The 27,853-nt window shown below is 40.0% G+C and overlaps 2 protein-coding genes across 20 annotated transcripts in view; one reads left to right on the plus strand and one right to left on the minus strand.

Annotated features, from left to right (window-relative positions):
* Positions 1-27,853, plus strand: part of CFAP92 (cilia and flagella associated protein 92 (putative)) — a 332,392-nt gene that overhangs the window by 175,599 nt on the left and 128,940 nt on the right. The gene's annotated exons all lie outside the window — the stretch shown is intronic.
* IQSEC1 (IQ motif and Sec7 domain ArfGEF 1) overlaps positions 1-27,853 on the minus strand; it is a gene marked incomplete at its 5' end in the record, with an annotated part of 298,180 nt that overhangs the window by 94,650 nt on the left and 175,677 nt on the right. Inside the window, one exon of one of the 19 annotated variants that reach the window (XM_083489193.1) lies at positions 14,163-14,338. The exons of the other annotated variants lie outside the window; for them this stretch is intronic. Of the gene's footprint in view, positions 1-14,162; positions 14,339-27,853 lie in introns of those variants that run through there. 19 annotated transcript variants of the gene reach the window in all.

Consider the following 27,853-nt stretch of genomic DNA (forward strand, 5'->3'; position numbering starts at 1 on the left):
TCCTTAATATCTATATTGAGAATTCCAGAAAACTTGTCAGAAAGGTTTCACTGCTAGGATCATGTAGCAAACCCCAGACATAAAAAGGAGTTAAACACTCTTCAGCGAAACTTCTCAACGTCAGGTGACGGGTCCTGCATAGCAGCACAGTTATTTTTGCTGACTCACTTTGAGGTCACCTAAGGAGAGCCATATTCGTTCTAATCCAGGGTATTAAAGGATTTGTGTGTCTTTGGAAGGGAACGGGGACAAAGGGCTGAAAGAGAGTCTTCTTGCATTGGGAGTACTGAATCTTGAAGAAAGCTTAAGCAGACATTTATATAAACTTATTTGTGTATAAACTCCATAAATCTAAGGGCATGGACATTCTAAATGAGAAGATGAATTATGTGGACATAATACAGCATGCTGTATTGTTTGGAACAAATGTTGTTGAATACTATATTTTATTAAAAAGCTCTTCTGGGTTTACTGATAAAAAATAAACTGGCACAGATGCCATTTATGTGCCATCTAATCATTTTAGGCAATAGGCATTAAAAGCATGGTATCATAGAAGACAACTTTTAATGCAGTCAGATAATCTAGAATATTATGCCCATAAAGCAAGTTTTACTTGCTTGCAGTATCCATTTTGTCCCAGGTCAAGCACACTAACCTTAAATACTCACAACCTACTCACAGATAAATTGTGATGTTCCAGATTTGTGTAACCATTTCTGGCATTCATCTCTCAAGGCCAGATGCTGTTGTTGGCACATGTTAAATGGCCCAGTTGTTTTACATTGCACTGGGCAATTTACAGAATAATTGTCCATTTCTTCCTAGGTACGAACAACAACTCATCTGTTCACCTCAAAGACATTGAAAATTTGTGAAGATTCTTTGTGAGTAGTCAAAAAACTTTGCAATGGGGCAAAGGGGATCTTTAGCAGCAGGATAAAGTTTGTTCACAAGTAGCCACTTTGGGGCAGGCAGCCTATTTGATTCTGCCTACTGAAGTTGCAAGTAGATAAATAGGTACTGCTGCGGCGGGAAGATAAACGGCGTTTCCGTGCACTGCTCTGGTTCGCCAGAAGCGGCTTAGTCATGCTGGCCACATGACCCGGAAACTGTACACCGGCTCCTTCGGCCAATAAAGCGAGATGAACGCCGCAACCCCAGAGTTGGCCACGACTGGACCTAATGATCAGGGGTCCCTTTACCTTACTGAAGTTGCAGAATTGAGATTCTGCAACGAAAAGCAGATTTCAGTGAGTACTCTGCTGTTTAAAATATTTCCACAGGTCCAACATAAAGGAAAGAAAGGTCACTATACTAGGTGAGGATACACTTTCCATTTCAGACACACACACACACACACACACACACACACACACACACACACACATATATATATATATATATATATATATATATATATATATTTATACCTGGGTGCACTGCATTGCTAACCCAATGGTAAACCAATCCTTGGCACAGAGCTGATTACTGGGATAGCTGCATACCAGTACAATTCCAATGCTGAAACAACCTGCAGATTTGCACTAAGCTGTGCACATATTACTGTCTTAAAATGCAGCTAGGTTGTTCTTTTTCTCAATTTTGATCGAAGCTGGTTTGGGGGAAAACCCATCAAAATGCAATATTCCATAGGAAACAACAGGATAGACAAGAATTGTGGTTAACATTGGGGTGTATACCCCTTCCAAAACCAGCAGTGGGAGTATGCTGGATTTGAGTAAATGCAGAAAGAGTCTATGTGTCAGCCAGAACTTCCATGTATTTTAGTCACCTAGGCATCTTGACATTTGGGCAAAACCTTTTCTCAATAATAAAAAACTCACATCTATCCTGATTCCATACCAAAAGGGCCCAACTGTACTCCATGGAATTATCATGGCCACACAGATTCCTAGACATGTTTCCATCCAGATCCCTATAATTACAGGCCTTGAGAATAGAACTATATACCAAGAACAAAAATCACTGTGGGTTTTTTTTCATTGTTAGAGACACCGAGAAAGACTGGGGGACACAACATGATCCACTTCCTTTTTTTTTTTTTAAACCTTCACTGTTCCCAAGTAAGGCTGCATCTTCTCTACCAACAAATTTTATGAGAAATTACAGATGCCACAAGGCCTCCAGATCCCACATAATTCATGTATCATAAGCCTTCAAATCTTGTAGAATCTAATGAGCCTTATCAGTTCAAAATTAAGAGATCACCATAATGGAAAGTTGCTGTATAAACTGATGACCCACTTCCCTCAGCCCTAAGCACTAGCTAAGTGTTCCAATGCAAGAGTTAACAAGCACCTTTTAATTGATGCCTTTATTTCAGGTACTTTACTTATACATTTATACTATAAAATGAGGATATCCAACATGCCATGTGGCTGGGCCGTGGTTTTCAACCAGTGTGTTGTGGCACCCTAGGGTGCCTTGAATGATGCTCTGGGGTGCCGCAGGCAACACTGGCCTCTGTCCCTCTTTCTTTCCCTTCTTTCTTTGATGCACTCTCACATCTCTGCCTCCCAAAGGCTTGCACAGCTGTTTATTGCAGCAGACTTGGCTATAAGCTTCGCAGGCGAATGGTGCCTCTGAGAGGCACCTCTCTTTGGGACAGGGGCAGATCAGAGACCAGGGACAGCAGCAGCAGCAGCAGCAGCTGCCCAGGGACTCCCAAGGAGATGAGAGAGGAGAGGAGGCTGAGGGAACACTCTGCAGGCAAGGGGTGACCTAACTGGGCTCCTGAGCCCTACAGAGGTGCTGCAGAAAGAATGTAGTTGGTCAAGGGAGCCGTGGACCCAAAAAGTTTGAAAACCTGTGGGCTAGGGAATTCACTTTTTAAGAACCAAAATTCCAGTATCATTTTTCTTCTTACCACGTATCAGTTTAAAATGAATATTCTAAGCGAATTAGGACTAGGCAGAGTCAAACTTCAATACTAAAACAATAAGCATAAACACTGGGACACATTTATATCACTGCTGCCAATTAAAATTAGGCACACTAACATTTCAAAATAACTTTAACTAGCTAAAGGGCTCATTCAGTGCTTTCAGCAGCCTGTTAGAAAGGCAGCTTTCTGAAAAATATTTTGAAAGGAATCCTCAGTCTAGGAAAGTCTGAACGTGTTATGCAACAGAGAGATCCATAAATAGTTCACTCAGTTTCCTTCTGAAGATTAGGGTTTTTGTGTTGGATACTCTGAGCATAATCTGTGCCAGGCTTCAGCATGTGGTAGACATTCCTCAGGTTTGCCAAGAGGAAAGACATACAGCCAAAAGTCAACCAAATATGTAAACTTTCTGAATAGACATATTTTATCACATTCTGGAACCTTGCTGCTTGCTCACACAGTGTCTTTATAAGCAGAACATTTTTGTTTTTTGTTGCGCAGAACAGTAAGCATATTCATGACACAATGTGCATGCTTTAATTTGATACTATTACAAAAAGCTGGTTAGGTCTGAAAACTACACACTGCATGTACCTGAGTTTAAGGTTATTTTGGAAAGTCCCTTTTCGTATATTTTCAAATGCTTTCTGTAATTTTAAATTTGCCAATAAGCTAAGTCAACGCTTGCTTGCTTTAATCAATAATTAATGTTGATACACTTTCTAAAATCAATATTCCACAGCTAACATCCCCATGTCTGGTTTTTTTTGGTTTTTTTAATTCTGCAATAGAGGACGCGGGTGGCGCTGTGGGTTAAACCACAGAGCCTAGGACTTGCTGATCAGAAGGTTGGTGGTTCAAATTCCCGCGACGGGGTGAGCTCCTGTTGCTCGGTCCCTGCTCCTGCCAACCTAGCAGTTCGAAAGGACGTCAAAGTGCAAGTAGATAAATAGGTACCGCTCCGGCGGGAAGGTAAACGGCGTTTCCATGCGCTGCTCTGGTTCGCCAGAAGTGGCTTAGTCATGCTGGCCACATGACCTGGAAGCTGTACACCGGCTCCCTCCGCCAATAAAGCGAGATGAGCGCCGCAACCCCAGAGTCGGTCACGACTGGACCTAATGATCAGGGGTCCCTTTACCTTTTTTTTTTTTTTAAAATGCAGTAAAGGTGAATAGGTAAGATTACTCTTTAAATAAACATTAACTTCCTCACATCAGCCAATCGTTAAGTCCTGAGATACTCAGAACCTGTTAAAGTTGTGCTGCTTAGGATTTAAAAGAGGGAACTCTTAGAAGACAGACCAAGGATGGCTTTGCATGTTACTGAAAAGAACTGACGAGGGAGTGTGAGCAAACAGGGCTGCTTCTTTTGGCACTTCTGGAAGAAGAAGAAGAAGAAGAAGAAGAAGAAGAAGAAGAAGAAGAAGAAGAGTAGTAGTTTGGATTTGATATCCTGCTTTATCACTACCCTAAGGAATCTCAAAGCAGCTAATAATATCCTTTCCCTTCCTCCCCCACAACAAACACTCTGTGAGGTGAGTGAGGCTAAGAGACTTCAGAGGAGTGTGACTGGCCCAAGGTCACCCAGCAGCTGCATGTGGAGGAGCAGGGAATCGAACCTGGTTCACCAGATTACGAGTCCACCACTCTTAACCACTACACCACACTGGCTGAACATGAAGAGGAAGGAAATGTTTAGCTCTGCTGTCATGGGCTGTCCCCATATTTGGAGCAGGCACATCTCCCTATAGGAAGAGTAGCCCTTTGACTTAACTTTCCATGGAATGGTTTGCGTTCTTTTTTAAAGAGCTGCTGGAAAAGGAAGAGTATTACCACATATCCACATTGGCATATTGTGTATCTAAGAAGAATCATGGGTGGGATCCCACCTTCCTTCTTCTCACTTTACACTTAGGATGATCTGTAAAACAGGTATTGGTTTGCAGTTTCCACTTAATGAGTAATGAATTCAGTAAACACCATTGCCTCTGGATCTTGCAGTGAATGTTGAGATTAGATCTGCCCTGGAATATGTAACACCCTTGATCCTTTTTCCCTGTCAAGGAAATCCTGTTTCAATAAATGTATGATGTTCCTGTTTCACTTGGTATGTTCTCTCCATGATGAAAATGGAAACAGAATATGTGAATATTAGGCCTGTTTCCAATCTTACTATGGTTACAGCTGGGGAGTGGGATAATGCCTAATTTTTTATAGAGTGCTAAATAATTTTAATGGTACACAAAATTACCCAAAAGAACGTTGAGCCACCCCCCCCCCATTTTGTAGAACAATTTTTAGGCATTTATGATTTTACAATGAATTAAAATATATTAAAAACACCTCACAACAGTCATGACTAAGGTTTTGTGGATTTCCCCCTAGTCTCAGTTTTGTCAACTGTTCCACATCTGGGGGAAAAATTACACTGTCAACTTGTTTTTTCTCTAATAAATCTCTATGTTTTTATGAAATTGGAAAATGCTCTGATAGCAAGACTCAGTTTTACTACAAAGTAGAAATGTACTCAGGCCATTTAACCCTGCTTGTTTGCAACATTTTAGATCTTCACAGGTACAGGACACGTCCTTGCTATCAAAGTCAACAATATTAAGTTACAGGTCATACTGATTAGGTAACAGCAGAAAGTTACCCTCTATATTCATATTTAGAATGTGAGCAATCTCCCACCTTTCAAATCTGGTATATTTTTCTAACGTGCACAGACCTAGGATCAATGAAATAAAACAACCTCTTCTTTCAGTGAATAAAACATTTTTATAAGAATTACTTCCTGTTGATATTGTGTTAAATTAATGGTTTGGTATATACTTGTGTGTAAGCCATTTTGCTAGTGTTTGCACCCTGAAAGACAGTATATATACATTAAATAGATTTCTGTCAACCATAGATATAATTAAATGAGAACTAAGCAGGGACGCGGGTGGCACTGTGGGTTAAACCACAGAGCCTAGGACTTGCCAATCAGTAGGTCGGCGGTTCGAATCCCTGCGATGGGGTGAGCTCCCATTCCTCGGTCCCTGCTTCTGCCCACCTAGCAGTTTGAAAGCACGTCAAGGTGCAAGTAGATAAATAGGTACCGCTCTGGCGGGAAGGTAAACGGTGTTTCTGTGTGCTGCTCTGGTTCGCCAGAAGCGGCTTAGTCATGCTGGCCACATGACCCAGAAGCTGTACACCGGCTCCTTCAACCAATAAAGCGAGATGAGTGTCGCAACTCCAGAGTCGGCCATGACTGGACCTAATGGTCAGGGGTCCCTTTACCTTTACCTTAAGATGGTGATACATCTTCTGTTTTTGTTTTTTAACTTCCCTAATGCTCTCTAGGGAATAGCAGGAAGGAAAGGAATAATAAATAGCATTCTCAATACATTAATATGCCACATCTTAAAAAACAAAATCATAACATTTTGGGACAGTTGCTAAAATCTACACCTCATGGTGATCAAGTTTTATTTGTTTATTTCCTCTGCTCATTTCCCATGCTGGAAAGGAGGTCAGGACATATCTGATTGGCAAGCATGCTTATAAAGCACAGTTTTATTTTGTGGGAGGAAGTGTTGCCATCAAAGTTTCCACACTGCTGAACAGTTTAATCAGGATGTGCTACTTTAAGAAAAGTATATCAACACAGTGTAACACTACTGTAATGTAGGCCAAACAGTGTGTTCAACCACTGTTAAATTCAAATGTTATAGCCAAACAAGGCAAAGTCTGCTTACCGTTATTGACATGGCAGCGGGACGGCGGGGGTTCCTATATGTGTGGCCAGCTGACTCTGTTGTTGGCCTCAACCGGCCATGGGGGTTAAAGAGATTTCCTGCCAAATTTAATTTTTGAATTGGCCAATCACAGCCATTTGCATGGGGGCATGGAACTGGTAATGGATCTGACAGAGCCAGGGTTCAGTCCAGTCCACTGCCACAGCATTTAAACCAAGTGCACTGGGACCTTTAGACTAAACAGGGGTGGGGACGGGGACTGGAAGCCTGATGCCAGTGCTGCTTCTCTGAGTGATGATGGCTGCGCCCCACTTCATGGGTGGGTCAGCCCTTAATTATTCTTATTGGCCTGCTTCTCCCAAATCACTCTTTTCTGGTTTCAGGGATCCAGTGTTGGCTATCCCAAATGTGCAGGGATGTTTTCACAAATGCTTATATGATACTGATTATGAACTGAAAGTGCTGGTAAACTCTGACCTGGTATTGAGATTCATTAAATCAAGTGCATCATTAAACTGGATCTTTTTATCATGTTTATTCTGACACTGATATAGGTGAGTGAGAAGGAGAGATTCTTAATATTTTTTAAGAGCTGATGCAACTTGAACACCTAGTGCAATATTTGGGTTTGAAGATGGGAAAATGCTACTTTATGGAAAATGGAACAGTTGGATGTTGTAGTGGAGTGAATGTTTTGAATAATTTAGTTAACTGTTACCAGCAAATTTGAAGTCCTTTTCCTTTTCTCTCTTTCTTTTCCTTCCTTCCTTTTCCCCCTTGCCTTTTATCTGTTGTATTAAAAAAAAGCTTCAATAAAAAAATTGGGGGGATGGGGGGACGGGACCTAGTGCATGAAATGGTTTCTGTTTAGATTGCCTTAAATACTTTCCTCTAGTCTAATCCATTTGAACGACTATGAAAATAAAAACAATTGTAGGTAAGTGTAAGCAAGCGCAACTTCATGTCTCTGGGTTGTAGGCAACACTAAACAAGCATGAGTTTCGTTCTAACACCAGGACTTCCCATTCACCTCTCCTGCCTGTGTCCCCTACCCCAAAATTTGAGGTTTCCTGCATGATGAGAACAGCAGTGTTGGGTGCAACGCTATATTCAGATAGTATCCCCCTTATTTTTTTGAGCATCTCATGTAAAGAAGAGTGTCATTTAATGCAAAAACTCACATACCAATTAGTCTAATAAAATTAGTCTGGATACCAACTAGTCTAATAAAAGGCTATATTTTTTCTAAAAAATAACCAGTAGGAAATATTTTGTCCATTAGCTCATTTGATTAGCATGACAAAGTTGAGTTACCAAAAAACTTTGCTATACCATTTCTGTTACACAAACATTTCCAACCTACCTTTGTGATAATGCTTTGCCCATTACCCGCTAGCTAACAGGAAATGTTTTCCCCATTTCTGGCACTGGAAAGGAACATATGTGACTTGAACTCATGCTAGGAATCGTTGCCAGAAAGGGAGAAAGCAAGCAATGTCTCAAAAACAACGTTATGCTTTCCTTGTCTAACAGAGGGTCTTGTAAGAATCTCTAGATGAAACAAAATGGGGCTAGAGTTTGCAGCTGAACTAACACCCTCTACTGTGCTTTCTCTGAGTAACATAATAAAGTCATAGTATTATGATGGGCCATTTCTCAAAAAAGGGCCTCTTTTGATCCCTGCTGATTGCTGTCTTGAGGACTGTATAAGTCAAACTATTTAGAGCTTAAATTGCAGGAAAATACAGCTGGAATGCATAACATCAATATTAAGCACCCAACTTGGAGACAGAATAGGTCATAATCTGTATTGCTTCCATCCCTAAAAAAATAAAAAATAAAATTGGCTGATTGTATACAGCAAGTGAACACATCATCCACTGGCGAACAAATGTCCTTAATGTTCCAGTAGGCTTCTGAATTAGCACAGCAAGTAGAAATCAAAAGCAGTAATTTAAAACTGAAAATAATGCTGTAGATTAAAAACAATATTTTACAAGCTCCTCAAATAAGTGCAATTTAAATGTTAGTGATTCAAGATATCAAGCCTCAATCAAGAGGGGCAGGCGAGAGGAAGCACGTACTCTAGGCAGCAGGTTAGAGGGGCAGCAAAACAGCACCCTGAGTGGGACAGAGAGAAGAAAGGAATGACCAGGTTCTTTATTCAAATAAACCAAAACAGCACAGGCCTAGTGATGCCAGCAATTCTTCCCAGTAAGTCTTGTCCCAATGAGGCAGTTATGAGGACTGAAGGTCCCCACCTTCCCACAGCTGCCTAAGTCCTCTCCTCTCCAGGGTTTTCCCAAAGCAACTGGAGACTGAGTCTGTGCGCAACCATTCTCTCCTCTGCTCTTTTCATTTCTCTGCATGTTCTGGGAGACCAGGGGATAGGGAAGCTGGTCAGTGCAGGAGGGGGAAGACTCCCTGGATTCTTCAGCAGCCTGCCTCTTCTGTGTCTCCTGGCCCCCCTCCTCTCCAGCCTCTGAATCAGGGTGGCTTTCTGGCCCAGCTTCTTCCTGCTCACTAAATCCTGTTGCCTCTTCAGCTTCTGACATTTCCTCCTCCCAGTCTGCTCCCTCTTCACTCCACTACCAGTCCCTGGGCTTTGAACCTTTTTTCCCTTGAGGGTTCCCCCATCTGGTGCCTCCCACCACTCCTCTGCATCCAGCCAGTCCATGAAAACCACTGACACTTGAACAACAATGAACCACAACATTTCCAACTTATACGAGAGAAACTATTATATCCATTTATAAAAGATGCATACTTTTATTGCTCTTAAGCATACTTAGTCAGCCATACAATGGACTGAATTTGGGTGTGCCATGACCACTCCTACTCCACCAGTAGGGTAGTGACCCAGCAGCAAGCCATAGTTGTTGGTACCCAGCCAAGCTATTCTCAAGTACTTTGTTCACTCATTTGCAGGGAGAACCCAGATGCTAGTAAATGTTATTAGAAAACATCTTCCAGCCCACAATCACCTATGCGCCTGGCTTCACCCTGCATCCTAAAGTCCAAGCCTGAACCATTCAAAGCTTTATTCAGCCCCATTATTCTTATTTCTTCTTCACTGACATAATACTAAATGCTCTCTGAAAATTGCACTGAGAATGCTTGCTTACAATGTACATAGACGAGATGCAGTTTCCTGCCCAATCCCCCTGCAGACCACTTGGGATGAGCTGTATCTCTAAAGTAATCTTGCAGCAAACTGTGTGATAAGAAACCCATTATGAATTTCATACGTGAATTTTGTATGTGGAGAAAAACTACAACTTCTGTCTTTTGTAGATAACAGCATCATTTCATTTAAATTTGGTGGGGGGGATGAAAGCTGAAAATCCTCAGGCTCCGAATGCCTTGTATGGAGATTATTATAATATTATAATCTATATAACAACATAGTTCTGAACACTTTTTGTTTTACTTTATCATCCTCATCACCATCAGCAGCAGCTTACTGGCACTGAGGAGAACCCTCAGGTTAATTTAGCAAGCAACTGTATCTGACTGCAACTTTGATTAACGTAGAAGACCCAGTCTGAGTCCACTTTAACTGTGGCTCAAGTGTTCAGCTACTAGGAAATAAAGCACTGGATTACTGTATTTTTATGTCTTACTCATGTCAAGAGCATCTCCTCTTTTGAGGCAGCTCTGCTTTTCTTTAGAATCCGCTTAGCTGTTTTTGAATCTGTTTTTTAACATACAAACCTCCAAAGGCTAACTTCTACTGGTTCCCATGCATTTTGTCACTGCCTTCATGTTGGTTGGCTGTGGGCTTATCCACACTTACCTCTTGCCCTATTCTTTCCAGGTACATGTCTGAGCTTGAAAGATTCATGTCCAAATGGTTTTATCCCGTCCCCCTGAGCTTGTCCTGCCAAAACCCACTCTTTAGTGCTCAGTTGGAGCAAACATCAATTCAGGCTTTCTGTGGATTGGTGTTTGTTCTGACTGAGTGCTAGAGAGTGGGTTTTGTGGGGAAAGCTCTGGAGCAAAAAAAAGGACACTTGGATATGGAGCATTAAAGCACAGACTGGACTTGGAAAGGTAAGTGTAGATAAGCTGTGTTGTACCCAATACAAGTAACTTCTATTTGTTTTCTTCTGTACTGCTGAAACTGTTATCAGTCCTCTTTTCTGAAGCTCTCCCAAGTTGCCCCAGAGCCATGATTTTCCAGTCATAATCTCCCATCAATACGCTTGACAGGAACTCAGTAGAGCTGAATTCCGAATTCCAAGCAGAATTGTGGGATACATTATTCAAAAGTGATTGCATAAATGCATACATAATCACCAGCAACCTTGGGAACTTTAGGATGGAACTTTAGAATGACTATTTTAAGAGATGCTTTTCTCTTTTATACAATGAAGGTGACCAACTCTGCAATTTGAAGAGGAAAACTGACATTGGAAGGGGGGGGATGCTTTTAAACCCTTTCCTCTGTGAAAAATGCACTGCTTAAGCTTTTCTTGTTAATCACTGCTGAGGAGACCCCCTCTCCCCCTCAAGTGGGAAAGCAGCTTGGGGAAATGTGATCTTTAGCAGGAAAATGGTATAGGGTAAAATGTTAAGCTCCCCTGTGTTTTATCCTACTCTTCAAATTGCAGCCTCATCACCTACATTTTATTAAAATAAAGGCGTGTCTAAAAATTTACATACTATGTGTGCTGTCTGAACCAACACATTCAAGTATAGACACTTGTTTTGCCAGTACACAGTTAGCTTTTTTGTGGTATTAAAAGTATTTATTCAAATCCAAAACTGAACATATGGATATTAAAGATTTTATTAGTTTGTGACTTTTCAGCTTGGGGAGATATTCAGCCTTTACAAGAGTTTCTTAGCAAACAGGCATAACTTCAAAAGTAATAAAACATAACTACTTTCTCAAGTCGGATTCTCACGTGTCCTTTCAATTATCGGAAAAAACTTTGTAAATTCCCATTCCATCTTCCAAATGGGCACAAAAACGCTAGAGCAAGTTTTGCTTAGCATCTGCATTGTGCTACTGTATTGCAAAGGCAGCTTCAAAGACCCTCTGAGTAGCTACATACAGTGCTATAAAGAGTTGAGTGAAGCTGCTAAAGTCAACAAGAGTATTACACTATTAATAAATATCCAGGCAGGGTTTTTTTGGGGGGGGTGGAGCTTAAATTTTAGAATCAGTATTTTATGACTGCTACAGGTGTCCTGTATTTTTAAAAATATTTTTTATAGAGATTTCATTGTAAGTTTGTGATGCAATATTGTTGGAATGTTTTTATATATCTTGAACACTACCCTAGGATTCTATAAATCATTCTATGAATCAAGGTTGACTTAAAATTCAATAAATAAGTTCAGATGCATTGCAATGGCAAATTGCTACCAGTTTAAAACATAGAACTCTTCTTATTTTTGTGACTATCACTGTGAATACTCTCTCTCCCTCTTTCTCGCTCTCTTTCACACACAAATGCATAGACACATACAAACTATATAATGCATTGTGATTTTATGGTAAAATGCTTTATGAAAGAGAGGAAAATACCCTAAACAGTTTAATTGCTTGCCAACCCCATGAACACAGACTGTTGACTTCCTGAGATAAATGACTGCTTAATATTTCATAAAGACCAACCTGTTCAATGATGGGTAATATGCAACACACTGAACTAAATGAGAAAGACAGAAATGTCAAAAAAATGAAAAGGGAAAATGGACTATTTGGGTTCTTTTATAGCACAGACCATTCAAAGAGAAAAATGTGAAGAGTAGCAGTGCATGTTACTGTCTCTCCATGAACTTCTGAAAAGATATAAACTTTTAACTCTTTAAACAATATGCTTCCACCACCTTTCTCCTGTTTATTGTATGTTCACATATATCATTCTAAGAGTTCAGGGAAAATAGCAGTATTATACAATCCAAAGAAAATTTTAAAGCAGATACACTTAATTAGCTGAAAGGTCTGAACTAGAATGCCAAATAGGAATACCCTTTACATTTCCAATTCACTAAAATCTGGATCTACATTTTCTAATTAAGCCATCCAGTCATGTTTTAGCTAATAAATATTTGACATTTTTGTTAGAGAGTCTTATGACAACACAGGCCATATTTCACCCTGTTTACGGAGTTTCTCATAAAACTTTTACCTGGTCATGAATTTTAACTAAGGTTGTGTCAGAACCTTTAAACACAGTCACCCTTTCAATTTTTACGTTTTCAATTTTTGTTATACTTACAGTGCAATCCAAAGCTTGTTTACTTGGAAATATCCCAATGTGCTAAATGGGACTACTCCCTAGTAAATGTTTGTCAGATTGCAGCCTTAAAGTATTAAAAAGCTGTGAAAAATAAAACCCAGGCATTAATATGGTTTTCTCTTGTCTTGATAATTTTCATACATTATCTCAATGACTTCTCAATTAATTTAACAAGCAGCTGTCTTACATTCTGTTTTGCTATACTGTGAAAAACAGCAGTTGGGGTGGGGGTGGGAGGATGAATTCCATGTGCACACTCTAACCAAGCATTAAACGTTTAGTTTTACTAGAAAATTATATATGTATTAATGCAGTATACTAACCCATATCAAAGATGTAGTTTAGACACTAAGCAAGGCACCTCATATAAATGCAAACTTGATTTATAGCATTATTTTTTTAAAAAAATAATGTATAATTATTACCATCCTGCCTCACATATAGCCTCTAATACATCACATAGCTCTCTCTCTCTCTATTTACATTTTAATCAGTAGCTGCAGTGCACTTGAAAACTATGTTATAAGGGGGTGCTTCCTCTTCTACCAACATGACTTGGGGATAAAGCGAATCCATTCACAGAAAAAGCAGGCTCATGACCTAGAAAAGAACCTCCTCCTGGAAAATGGGCAGGTATAATATTTTAGAAAATAAAAGTGCTTTGCTTTCTCATATTAACTGGTTGGGGTTTAAGAAGAAATATAGTTTGGGAAGAAATCTAAATAAATAAATTATCCTACGTCTTTTAAATCAACCAAATAAAAGGAAACTCACCAGAAGTGACTCAGAATGAGCATATATACTTAATTGACTAAATGCAAATAAGAAGCATGAACATGAGCTCAGAATCAATAGGAGCAATCTAAATAAACTGCACCAGCTGCAACGACAGGCATGTTTATTTCTAGAAAGGAGCTTATTACAACATAGTGAAACAAGCTGTAAAATCCCATTAATCTGTATCACTAAGAAGTACAGTGCTCTAGAAAATACAGCTTTCTCTTCCCTTCAGGAAAAAAAAATGAAGTCTGTTTTCTCCAGTGCAATGCTGAACACAACAGAAGGACATTTGCCGGCCGGGTTTGGGGGGGGGGGGGAGGGAGATGTTAAAATATAGAAAGCAGCTATTATTCTGCTTCTGTCCAATGCATGCAAAACAAACAGAATTTAACAAGATTTCTATGCTATGCTGGTTCTTTAAATTATATCCCTAGCAAATGCTACTGCTGCAGTAACTTCCTGCACTGCATCATTCACTTACCTCTGACTTCATTGTTCCACAGGCCATGAAAAAAAAGAATCAAACACCCAGGTGGAGCTGTGTCATAGTTTCCCTTTGCAGTGGATATGGAAGAACAACAGTAGACGAGAAAAAACAAACCCTCTACTAGTTCTTATAGGAGGATAAAGCTGGGTCAGTGCCTCGTTGTGGAGCAGAGTGCAGGGCTCTTTGCCGATAGATGCTCTGTACTGATCAGCAAATTTACCTAACACTGTTAGGATGTGCTGGACCTCTTCTATCTCTGCTCAGCAGCTTTCAAAGCCACTGTAACCCAAGTAATACCTAATCTCTACAATGCTTCTGACTGTCAGAACAATCCCATTGGAAGGTCAGTGGCCCTTTGCAGCTTAAGAGGGAAAATGTGGATGGGAGTGACTGTGTGAGGGCACATGTGTGCAAGCACATGAATGTATCTGTGTGCACATATACATGCAGTACTGAACTAGTAAACTCGGAATATATGTGCTTCATTGCAGACGAGCAAAAGCATGTTAATTCCTCACACTCAACATATTAATGGAAGCTAGGATTACATACACCTATACAGTGTAAGCAAAAGGTAACATTGTTAATACAACATTTTTATTTTATTTTACTTGTTTCCCCATATAGTCCCCTATTCTCCAGCTGCCTCTGCGCCCTCCCCGCAAAATATCATAAATTCAAAATAGACCAGGACGCAACAACGAAGGCTACAACAAGAGTATGCCTCTTTTCATATGACACTGAAAAGTATGTTTGACACATTTCACACTGTTTGTGATGTGTTTGATTAATAAAATGTAGAACATCAGATGGTGCATTCTCCTCTACGTAGGTTTTACAGTGATTTTACAGATAGATTTAAATATAACCAACTTAAGCCACATGATTTCAAAAACTGTGAGTCCCTGCTGTGCAATTATGTTTGTTTATTTGGGACCCCCCTCAAATTCCAGAGACATAAGCAACAGCAAACACTATACAATACAGCTGCCATTTTCATGTCCAATCTCTTGTGGGAATTCAGGTGTTCACATACAGAATTCAATGGCATTTGGGGAGAGCCTTCTCATCAATAGCATCCTGGCTGTTGAATGCACTTTCTCTGCAGGTTAGGCTGGCACCAACACTGTAGTTTTAGGTGTAAATCAGTGTGCTTTGTGGTTATATTTTGAATTAACAGGTTACTGAGATGTCATCAACAAAATTACACAGTGATTTTAAATTCTGCATTTGTACCAGTAACTTGCCCTGTATCCTGATAAATAAATTAATATTTCACACACACAGCCTTTTACCATGAGTACCATGTGTCATCTATGTAATATAAATGCAGGCAAGTTTATAATTGAGCTTCAAACTCTGGCATGGTTTAGGTCATATCTGTACGATAAGGGCTATGACCGTTGCTCATTTACAATTCCGAAAATCCTATGGCCCCTAAGAATTATGCTAAATCTACTCTGCCCGTGCTCTATAAATGGAACAACAAGCCTCTTAGATGGCAGCACATCTGTTTACAACATGGTTTACTGAATATTTTAAACCTACTGTTGGTACCTGCTGCTCAAAATATTACTGCTCATTGACAATGCACCTGGTCACTCTAGAACTCTGATGGAATTGTATAATGAGATTAATGTTGTTTTCATGCCTGCTGACTCTATATCCATTTTGCAGACCATGGATCAAGGCATAATTTCAACTTTCAAGACTTATTACTGAAGAAATGCACTTCATAAGGCTATAGCTGCCATGGATAGTGATTCCTCTGATAGGTGCTGGGTGAAGTAAATTAAATAATAATGCCTCATGCTGGATTGAAAACCTTCTAGAAAGGATTCACCATTCTAGATGCCATTAAGAACATTTGTGTTTCATGGGAGGAGGTCAAAATATCAAGATTAACAGGAGTTTGGAAGAATTTGATTCCAACCCTCCTAGATGAGGGTTAAGTGGTTCAAGACTTCAGTGAAGGAAGTAACTGCAGGTGTGGTGGAAATAGCAAGAGAATTATAATTAGAAATGGAACCTGAAAATGTGAATGAACTGCTGCAATTTCATGATAAAATTTTAATTGATGAGGAGTTGCTTCTTTCGGATGAGCAAAGAAAGCAGTTTCTTGAGATGGAACCCACGCCTGGTGAAGATGTTGTGAACATTGTTGAAATGACAACAAAGGATTTAGAATATTACATAAACTTAGTTGATAAAGTAGCAGCAGGGTTTGAGAGGACTGATGAGATTTTGAAAGTAAAATGCTATCAAACAGCCTCACATGCTACAGAGAAATATTTTGTGAAAGGATGCGTCAATCGATGCAGCAAACTTCATTGCTGGCTTATTTTAAGGATTTGCCACAGCTATCCCAAGCCTTCAGCAGCCACCACCCTGATCAGCCAGCAGCCATCAACATTAGCAAAACATATACAATTTGCTGAAGGCTCAGGTAATGGTTAGCACTTTTTTTTAAGCAATAAAGTATTTTTTAATTAAGGTATGCACATTTTTTAAAAAACCAAAATGCTATTGCACACTTAATAGACTACAGTATTGTGCAAACAAAACTTTTATATGCATGGGGAAACAAAAAAAATTGTGTGACTTGCTTTATTGCAATATTCACTTTACTGTGGTGGTCTGGAACTGAATCCACAATATTTCCGAGATATGCCTGTGCAGTGGTACCTCTGGTTACGTATTTAATTCATTCCAGAGGTCCGTTCTTAACCTGAAACTGTTCTTAACCTGAAGCACAACTTTAGCTAATGGGGCCTCCCACTGCCGCTGCGCCGCAGCTGCACAATTTCTGTGCTCATCCTGAAGCAAAGTTCTTAAGCCGAGGTATTATTTCTGGGTTAGCAGAGTCTGTAACCTGAAGCATATGTAACCTGAAGCGTATGTAACCCGAGGTACCACTGTACTTGTTTCTGGACTTTATTGCTTCTGGCAATATTGCAAGAGGGAGGGTTCACATAATTTAATATCCCCTGTTACAAAAAGATCAGGGAGAACAATTCCAGGACAGCTACTTCACCGAAGGCCAGCTCTCTATGTGTATGGAGAAACAATAAATCATGTAGCCCACCCACCTGTAACCTAAAGCTGCATAGTCCAGATATACCTTTACCGATCTTCCAGTTCTCAGAATTAGACCTAGACTGGGGACTTGCCATTTCTGAGAATTAACCCCAAGACCGCAGAGAGAGTTACTAATACATTGGACAGACAATGGCTGGCTTGACAGATCACCAAATATGAACAGGAATTCTGCTAATAGAAACCTTTTTCATAGATAGATAGATAGATAGATAGATAGATAGATAGATAGATGATAGATAAATCAGCTTCTGAAATACGTTTGGTGGTACCCAAAGAATTAACAGTTCAGCTGACCACAGAAATACTCAAACCCACATGGAAGTGTTTTACTTTTAAAGGTTCCTCAAGCGGTTTAGCTCCCTTAAAATTTGAGGCATCAGTAGGATAGGTGCCCTAATGTCACTGTTTGTTGAATGTTTTATGTACCCCCAATACTGGGGTGCATGTTTTAGAATCGAAAGCAACTTTTGAATAATTTACTGGGACTTACTTCATAATTAACAGACATAAGGTAGCACTTTTAGTACAACACGTCTGTGAATAATAATTCTTTGTTGTAAGGATGAATATATATACAGTGCACATGATAATGATCACTAGGCCTATATGTAGAGGCTAAAAATACTACTTCAATTATACTACTTCAATTATATTATTATGCTCTTCATCTAAAGCTCTTGCTTTTAGGGGTTTCTAAGACACCAGTAGCCTATTTGTAGTAGCTTTGAGTCAGCTATATACATTTTATAAGCCTGGGCAGCTACTGGAAAAACAAGAGAAAGGCTAACTGTAGCAATGTTCCCTTTGCTCATTTGAAATAAATTCCACTCTACTAGTCTCAAGAATTCAAGGAGGATGTTGACAAACTGGAAAGTATGAGGGGACATGCTAGTGTGAGGAAGCCAGAAAAACTTATTTTGGAGAAGCATATTCAGAGAGTTGTTTAAAAGACTGTCACTGAGAATAGAACATAAGCAACTTTATTCTCTATCTAATGAGGACAGGACATGCAGAACAGGCCATAATATGTTATGGTACATCCTATACTATGCTTATCTTATATATTACAGGTGGTTTTTATGAAGCGATGTACTGTATGAAGAAGTTCAGCATATCATTTTGCCTAGAGAGATTGTAGAACCTCTGCTTTAAGTTTAAAAGGACATGCTGGGCTGGCACATTCCAGAAATGTTTTAGGAACAGAAAAATCCTGCCTTGTGACAGGGCTGGGAGCTGGATTAAATGACACATATACTCCCTGAAATCCAATTATTCTGAATGAAAATTATATCATATTACGGAATGTAAATGTTTTAATTGGAATGGATAATTTATTTCTGATAAACTCACTCAAGAAAAGCTGTTTCAGGATAACTATACGATATGGAGACAAGCACAATATACAGTGGTGCCCCGCAAGACGAATGCCTCGCAAGACGAAAAACCCACTAGACGAAAGGGTTTTCCATTTTTCGATGCACTTCGCAAGACGAATTTCCCTATGGGCTTGCTTCGCAAGACGAAAACGTCTTGCAAGTCTTGCGATTTTTTTCGCTCCCCGGCCTTTTTCTAAGCCGCTAATAGCCTTTTAGCTGCTAAGCCTTTAATAGCCGCTAAACCGCTAATAGCGCTAATCTGCTAATAGGGTTGCTTCGTAAGACAAAAAAACCGCTAGACGAAGAGACTCGCGGAACGGATTATTTTCGTCTTGCGAGGCACCACTGTATTGAGGTGGGTGGTGGGCAGGAGTAACAGATGCCTCATGAATCTGAACTAACCCCAAATACAGTGGTACCTCGGGTTACATATGCTTCAGGTTTCATATGCTTCAGGTTACAGGCTCCGCTAACCCAGAAATCGTGCTTCAGGTTAAGAACTTTGCTTCAGGATGAGAACAGAAATCGTGCTCTGGTGGCGCAGCAGCAGCAGGAGGCTTCATTAGCTAAAGTGGTGCTTCAGGTTAAGAACAGTTTCAGGTTAAGAACAGACCTCCGGAACGAATTAAGTACTTAACCTGAGGTACCACTGTATTACCTTGAACTAACATGGTTATCAGCAAGAAGTGAAGAATCAAAGTAGGGAAGAAATCAATGCAATTACCAATGCCGTGTGAATGTGTGTGTGTGTGTGTGTGTGTATCCTATCACGCACACAGTAGTAGTGGCCTCTTTACAAGCAGGAGACGAGAACAATGGAGTACGTATGTAACACTGGAACTTCACAATTCTATCTTGTTCATAAATGTCTTGGAACATTTGTCCTTTGCCACCGAGAAAAACACAATCATTTCATAAATGTTCATTTGTTCCTGCTGCTTATTGCTCCTCTTGAAGCCCTCTATACTTTGCACCCCATGACATTAATCAACTCCACATCTATCACTTGTGATGTCACAAGGGGGATTTTGACCTTCAGGTGAAAAATAATTTCCACATTGATTTCATACAGTAGCACACAGACATTGGAGATTAGACAGATGTGTCTTGAGAAAACCAACATAGCCACAGGGGAACTTAAGTACTTAATAATAACCCCCAAAGGAAAATATTTAAATAGAAACCCAAGCAGAGCCTCAATTTAAATGATACCAGCAGTTCTGTTACTCTAATTTATACTGTGAACCCTCCTGTTAACCAATTGTCCAATACCAATAGTTCAAGTATGCTGAAATAATAAAATGTGTCTCTGCAGGGTAAAAGTGTAGGTAAAAAGAACCTCTCATAACACATATCCATTCAAGCTTTTTGAACTTGAAATTTTAAAGTGCTGTATAGTTAAGGAATAATTAAATGTTTTACAATGACACTGAGATTTGTATTTATAACAGGAATAACTGAGTTTTTTCCAACTCGGAGCTCTTATCAGGGTAGATCTTCTGACTAAATAATGTGATGCAGCTGGTCTTTGGGCCCATCTAGTCCAACATCCTGTTCTCTCAGTGGCCAACCAGACGCTTGTGGGCAACCTGCAAGAAGGACATGAACACAACTGCAATACCCACTTGGGATTCCCAGCAACTGGTACTCAGAGTCATAGTGTCTCTGACAGTAGAGGTAAAATGTAGCCACCACGGTTAGTGGCCATATGATAGCCTTGTCCTCCACGAATTTGCATAATCCTTTTTTTAAAGCCAATGAGATTGGTGGCCATTACAAGTTCCATTGATTAACTATGTGCTGCAAGAGGAAGAACTTTCTTTAATCTGCCCTAAATCTTCCAACATTTTGCTGCATTAGATGCCCATGACTTCCAGTGCCATGAGAGCTTGTGAGAAACTTTTCTCTATCCACTTTCTCGATGCCATACGTCTTCCACTCAGGCAAGGCCTCTTTCCACCTGCCTTGCTCTACCCTCTAGTCTCTGCTTCTCAATGTGCATTGTATTGTTTTATGTACTGTGGCTTGCCTTTGATTTATTGATTATATTTTAGTTATTATTTACTGTAACTGTTGAGTGGATTTCTGTTTAACTTTTAAATGTTGATATTATTATTTTATACTATTCTGATGATTGTTGAATTGTACTTTTTTGATGTAGGCTTCCTATTTTAAAGTTATGTTTTATTGTCACACTTTTGTGTTGCATTAGATTGTTATGAGATGTACATTTTTTGTTTCTTCAGCTTGTAAGCCGCCTTGAGTATTGTAAGACAGAAAGACGGTATACAAATTAAAAATGATGGTGATGGTGATGATAGCAACTAATTAATGTCACAAAGAGTTGCAATGATCACACACATTTTAGTGGTCACCCTGCAGGTGGAGCTTCATGTTATAATAAATAGCATCTTCGCACAATTCTGGCTAGAACGCGAGTCCAGAAGAGGCCCCTGTGCAATCCATAATGGGGCTACTGAATTGGGCCTACACAAAAGATTAGCTCATTAAACTAAACATGGAATGAAAATTAAAGCTGGGATACAACATAAATAGCTAATCATAGGCTTAGATTCAAAGTTGCCCTTGAGCATCTACCTGCAGTATTGTACATCAACTGGAGCTTCCAGATTGGATCCAAGGGCAGCCCACATATCTGTCCAAGAGCTGAAGGAGGTGTGAGAAGCCACTGCGATTCAGGTGAGCTACCTGATATGATGTATTTGCATGTTTGTGTAAAACCTATTATGACAGTTTAGGTCTCGGGGTGGCTTCGAGATAAGAATTGGGTTACATGATAAAACATAAGATGCAGGAATGAGCATGTTAAATTCAAAAAGATTTTCAATAAGCATATTTCGATTTTCATTGATTACACAGAAAATCGTACTACCATGCAACAATAGTCCCTATAGTAAGCAAACTCATAACCAGGCAGAAATATATTTTTACTCAACTTAATTAGATCTGCAGCTGATTTTCTAAAACTATCAGTCGCATCAAGCCATTGAAAATGAAATGGAGTTTACAGCGAGAAAAGTGAAGGTAATTGCATACCTATTGGTAAAGGTAAAAGACCCCTGGACAGTTAAGTACAGTCATATTTGACTATGGGGTACAACGCTAATCTCCGCTTTCAGGCTGAGGGAACTGGTTTTGTCTGCAGACAGCTTTTCCGGGTCATGTGGCCAGCAAACTGCTTATTGTGCAATAGGACACTGGGATGGAAGTCAGAGCACATGAAAACACCATTTACCTTCCAGGAGCAGTGGAAACTATTTATCTACTCACACTGGTATGCTTTCAAACTGCTAAGTTGGCAGGAGCTGGGACAGAGCAACGAGAGCTCAACCCATCACATGGATTTGAACTTCTGACTTTACCATCGGCAGGCCCAAGAGGCTCCGTGGTTAAGACCACAGCACCACCCGCGTCCATGCATACATAACAAATATTTGTTATTTATTCATTTTATGTTGTAGGCTCCTAAGTATTTTCTTTCTTAATGCACCAATTCAAACCAAGGAAGGTGGGTGCAGAGTTAGATTAGGAAAATGGCACAAGGTGAAAGGATTCATCCACATTCTCTTTCTCTCTCACACACACACCTCCTTTTAGGCTAGACTGACAAGGGTAACTTCAATCCCAGTAGAAATTTTACTGCAATTGTTACACACTTGTTTTTCTTTCTCCTCTCACAGGCTGGATCCTTGACATTTCCCTAAGGCAGACGGGCACCACACTCTTATTTCTCATCTTCAGCTGCAAACAACCTTCAATTTCCTTTGGTTGTTTTTAAACAGTTTAATAGATTTTATTATTGACAGAGTCACCTTGAGTAGCAGTTTTTTTTCTGGAGAAAGATGACAAAGAAGGAATTTGCTTTTAGATTATTATTATTATTATTATTATTATTATTATTATTATTATTATACTGGTTAGATTATTTTTCTAAGGTTTCTCTTTATTGGAATTAGGCTGCAATTCTAACCCCTGGCTGGCAGTTTATGCTGGCAATGATGGAAGGTGGGGTGGGGGAAATAGAAAATGGTACAGTGAAGAGGCAGAGACCAGGCACATTGCTCTCTCATGCCAGCAGCAGCACTGGCTTAGTATCTAGTGGGATACTGTTTGGCAGGGGCATAGTGGTGCATCTATTGGGCAGAGCTCCCCCACTAGCCGAGTCAGAGGAGCGGAGCTGGAATGATACCTCGACTCCATCCAAACCCTCTCCAGCATGGTGGATCAGGGCTCCACCTCTTATATCCCTTAATTTACAAATTACTAAATTCCTACACAATGTTGACTGGCCATGAAATTTTGAAGACGAACATCACACAACTATAGCTCCATAGTTACAATTCTTGAGGCATTGGCAGATCTTACTCTACAGTAACAATTACAATCCGACAGGATGAACATATAAACTAAAGCAAGTTATAGAGAATTATAAGCTTGAAATAACATGGCTCGGCAATTGTCCCAGAGACTCCTCTTCCATACTGTATAATCACTTATTTTAAAATAAGAAGAAAACTGTACAAAGATGTAGGAAGTTGAGTCAAGATATTTATTTTAAACATAGGAAACCTCTGTTCTGCTGAAGGAGCATCTCCATCCCTATCGTTCAGCGTGGACACTGAGGTCCAGCACCGAGGGCCTTCTGGTGGTTCCCTCACTGTGAGAAGTGAGGTTACAGGGAACCAGGCAGAGGGCCTTCTTGGTAGTAGCACCCTCCCTGTGGAACACCCTCCCAGCAGATGTCAAGGAAATAAACAACTATCTGACTTTTAGAAGACAACTGAAGGCAGCCCTGTTTAGGGAAGTTTTTAATGTCTGATGGTTTATCACATTTTTTAATATTCTGCTGGGAGCCAGCCAGATGGGTGGGGCATAAATAACAAAATTATTATTACTATTATTACTATAATATGATTTAATATTAGTTTTATGGCCATCCTGACTAGAGATATATAATTATTGTCAGATTAATGTTAATGCAGAAAAAAGTGTATTGTGGTATTATAGACTAAACCTTTTTCTTTTTGCTATGGATTATATTTGGATAGTGTAAGAAGAAACGAATTAGCTTGTTACAGGAATATCTGGTCCACATATTTCCAGATGTGGTCTGGTGGATGTCCTTGCTCTGACTAATAGGCCATGATATCCCATTCTCTAACCCCAGTGTCTGATAATCCCAGACAGCTTGCCTCTGACATGGTCAAGTCTACCAACTCCTATACAAGCATGCCTCCTTTTCATCACTTTTATTGATAAGGATGGTTAGCTTCTGCTCACACTTAATGTGTTATACAAATGCCTACATATGAATCCTGTGGGCAAATACATGGGGGGAAATGTACTCACTACAATTTCTTCAATGTGGAACTTACCCTATAGAAAACTGTGCCAAAATACTAATACAGTGGTACCTTGAGTTACAAATGCCTCAGGTTACAAACGCTTTAGGTTACAAACTCCGCTAACCTGGAAGAGTTACTTCGAGTTGAGAACTCTGACCCAGGAGAATGGAAATCGTGTGCCAGCAGCGCAGGGGCAGCAAGAGGCCCCATTAGAAAAGCATGCCTCTAGTTAAGAACAGTTTCAGGTTCAGAACGGACCTCCAGAACGAATTAAGCTCGTAACTAGAGGTACCACTGTAACTGACTGCATTCTATTCCGAAAGCATTCAACACTGTCTCGTTACCTTCTTTTTCTTCCAGCACCATGAATTTGTAGTTGCATGAACACAGTTTTAGAAACAGAACATACGTCTTAAAAAATTACTTTCTCAAGGTCACTAAACAGGACTAGCAGAAACAGGCTTTGAATGGAGAATCCCACAACCTCTTGGAAATTGCACAGAATAATTCATCTCAGTGACCTCATCGAACTTCAGTTATAGAAATAAACTCTTCTTCATCCATGCAGCTGTACCTGAACTTCACGTAGCCATACCTATATGGCAATGCTTCTTTACGGGAGCTTTCTATTACGTACCAAATCGCCTGGGTGTCTTTTAGCTGGTGAGCACTGAGAAATGTTTCTGCTGGGAATCAGGGTTTTCCCTACTTCCGTTTTATAGGGCTCAAGCAAGTTGTGGTGATTGTGGGGTAGGCCCTTTCAGAATCTACAGGTGAGGGAGGGCGGTGGGTAAGGTGCAGCCCAGTTTCACTGTTGGCTGACAGCCACAGGTAATACAAAAACATGACATAAATAATCAGCTCCTACAGAAGGTTGGCGGTTTGAATCCCCACGACGGGGTGAGCTCCTGTTGCTCGGTCCCTTCTCCTGCCAACCTAGCAGTTTGAAAGCACGTCAAAGTGCAAGTAGATAAATAGGTACCACTCCGGCAGGAAGGAAAATGATGTTTCTGTGCACTGCTCTGGTTTCGCCAGAAGCGGCTTAGTCATGTTGGCTACATGACCCGGAAAAACTGTCTGTGGACAAACGCCTGCTCCCTCAGCCTGTAAAGCGAGATGAGCGCCGCAACCCCAGAGTCATCTGCGACTGGACTTAACTGTCAGGGGTCCTTTACCTTTATTGTGCCCTAAAAAGATAATATGGACCCAACTACATTAGATTACTTTGATTTACTTTCCTCCTTTTGCATTTGCTTGACTATATTTATAAAATACCATGTCACGGATTAAATTCAAAGACCACCTTCAGTTTTCCTTTGAGATATGGGATTTGTGACCAGGCTCCACAAAATGCACCATCTTGCAGTGCTGTGAAAGTGTTTCCATCTTAAATGCTTCTGATTTAAATACTCATTTGCCTGAAAGCATTCAACACCTAACATTAGGAAACATTCAATATTAAAGATCTCCCAGGACCCATTCCTGTTTATCATATAATTTACTTGCTGTTAACTTCATGTAGGACTTTCATGCTCTGCTCCCCCTTTGCTGTCATCAGTAATTTCCTTTAAGAGTTGTCTTGCTGATTAATTGTTGATCTCTGGGCATATCTTGAAAGAACTCAGAATTGCCATTGAAAACAGCACTTCATTAGGCACAACAAGTAACAGAAAAAGCAACGCTGCCTGCCTGATTTTGGCTGTTCATTATTCTCATGATGAAGAAAAGAGGTGTGACGGGACTATATACAACATATGATGTTCCCAGCAGTGGTTTTCATGATCTAAAATAGCATCTGTTAAGTCTGCAGTTTTAAAACATGCTTACCACTGGCCAGTTCCTTTTTTGAGAAAAGGCAGCTGCACAGACCCCGAGATCCAGAGCTGGTCTCTTTCACATTTGGAGAGGATTTAACCATTGCCTCCTAATGCCATTTTTCTGACACATATCGCCCATCTTACTGATGTTTGCCCCCAAAGCTGTTATTTGCACTAAGCACCACCTTCAAGGAAGATGGTACCAGCGAGCAATTTTTGGCAGGAAATTGCAGGGATCAAGGGGTTAAACCCTCGTCTCAAATACCACACTCCTAATCCAGGGCCTCTTATAGCTATAGTTGAAATCCACCTCTGTGCTGAATACCAATTTTTCATGTTATATTGCTGTTCATGGGCATTAATATGTACAAAAGAACACATGCAAAATAATGCAAGTATCATTTTGGTCATCATATGCAATACGATGGCTTCTGAGGGATGTTTAGGATCCAAGTGTTGTGCAACCATTTTTAACTTAAACTTTTTTGAATATTAATGGGAATTCTCATATTCAGAATAAATAATCATGTAGAAAGATAGTGTGGTATACTTGGTAGAGAACTGGATTCAAATAAAATCCCTGCTGGTCTTGGGTACGTTATTATCTTTCTGACTAGCCTATCTCACATGCCTGTTGTGAAGAAGCACAAAGCTCTGGAATTCTAAAGAGGCAGTATATAAAATAAAATGCTGAAAGGAAAATAAATAATATAGAAACCAGGGCCATGTTGCTCAAGCAGGGCAGATAAATACTAGCATGTACTCCCCCCCCCTTTCCCCCCCATCCTGGATTTGCTGGCTGCATTGGAAGCCTGTAGAAAAAAAGTTTCCCCTTGCGTCATTTGCCCAGATGCTTAACTGGAAATGGTAAGTCAGCAACATGGCTGAACACTACTTTGAGATAAAAGTAGTATCCTAGGCATCTTGTGGGCCAGCAGACAGCAATGAGGGAGTGCCAAGTCTGACCTTGTGCCTGGGCCAAGCTTCCAGATTCTTTCACTCAAGTGACTGAAGCAGCCACCCTAGACTGGACAAATTGTCTGCTTCCAACCACCTTTTCTGAGAAAGGGCAAGGGGGAACAAGCAAAAGCAAAGCTAATTATATTTCTTTCCACATAACTTTATAAGCCAGAAGTATTCTTAGTCCAAAGAAAAAAACACCAACAAATACAAAGGATAGTTGCATTCTATTCCCCCCTACATTCTATCCCCCCTCCCGCAGCATAACAGTAATTGTATCTCCCTTTTTTAGTTTTAAACAAAGTTTTCCACAAACAGGTTTGTTCCAAACGTAGCTGACATTTGAAACTGTTTTATAGAAACTCATTGGTTTATAATTGTTGAGAGTGCCAGTAACAAGCTGATCCTCCACAGACACCCTACATTCAATATATGATCATTAAAAGTCAAAGAGAAGCGGATAAATGGTATCACATCTGGACTTTGAGACAACCACTGACAGCCTCCCATTATGCTTTTAATTGACAAAACAATTGCAGCACCACAATGCCATTCTTCATCCATCTCAGGGGATCTCATTAACTATGTTGGCCAACATTGAAAAGACAGCAGGAAGTTCTGAGGAGAGAGATAGTTATTGGGGGTGGGGGAGAGATGTTGACTTCTCATTTCATCATTCTTAAAATAATATTCTAAAATCAGTAACTTTCAAAGTATTACTCTTGATGAACAAATATATGCTGATTATAATGAGTTATAAGCCATGATCAAACAGCATAAATTGAGACACTGCTTCAGCTTCCCACAAATGAAGCCTTCTTTGAACCTAGAACAATTGGATGCCATGTTTAAGGTGTACCATATTGGATAGGCAGTCTGGACTGGAAGCGGGATGCTCCATGAAACCACTGCCTGACACTTTTGCAGTAGGGTTCGGTCTTGTCCCTATGTTTTCAAACATGTACAGGCATACCTTATTTTATTGTGCTTTGCAGATTTTGCTCCTTATGAGGATGCAGGTGCAGCTGCAGGTAGTCTGACTGCTTCCAGAAGAAGGAAGTCCCCCG

This window comes from Podarcis liolepis, assembly GCF_965112155.1.
Source record: "Podarcis liolepis genome assembly, chromosome: 2".
In the NCBI taxonomy this organism is placed as follows: domain Eukaryota; kingdom Metazoa; phylum Chordata; class Lepidosauria; order Squamata; family Lacertidae; genus Podarcis; species Podarcis liolepis.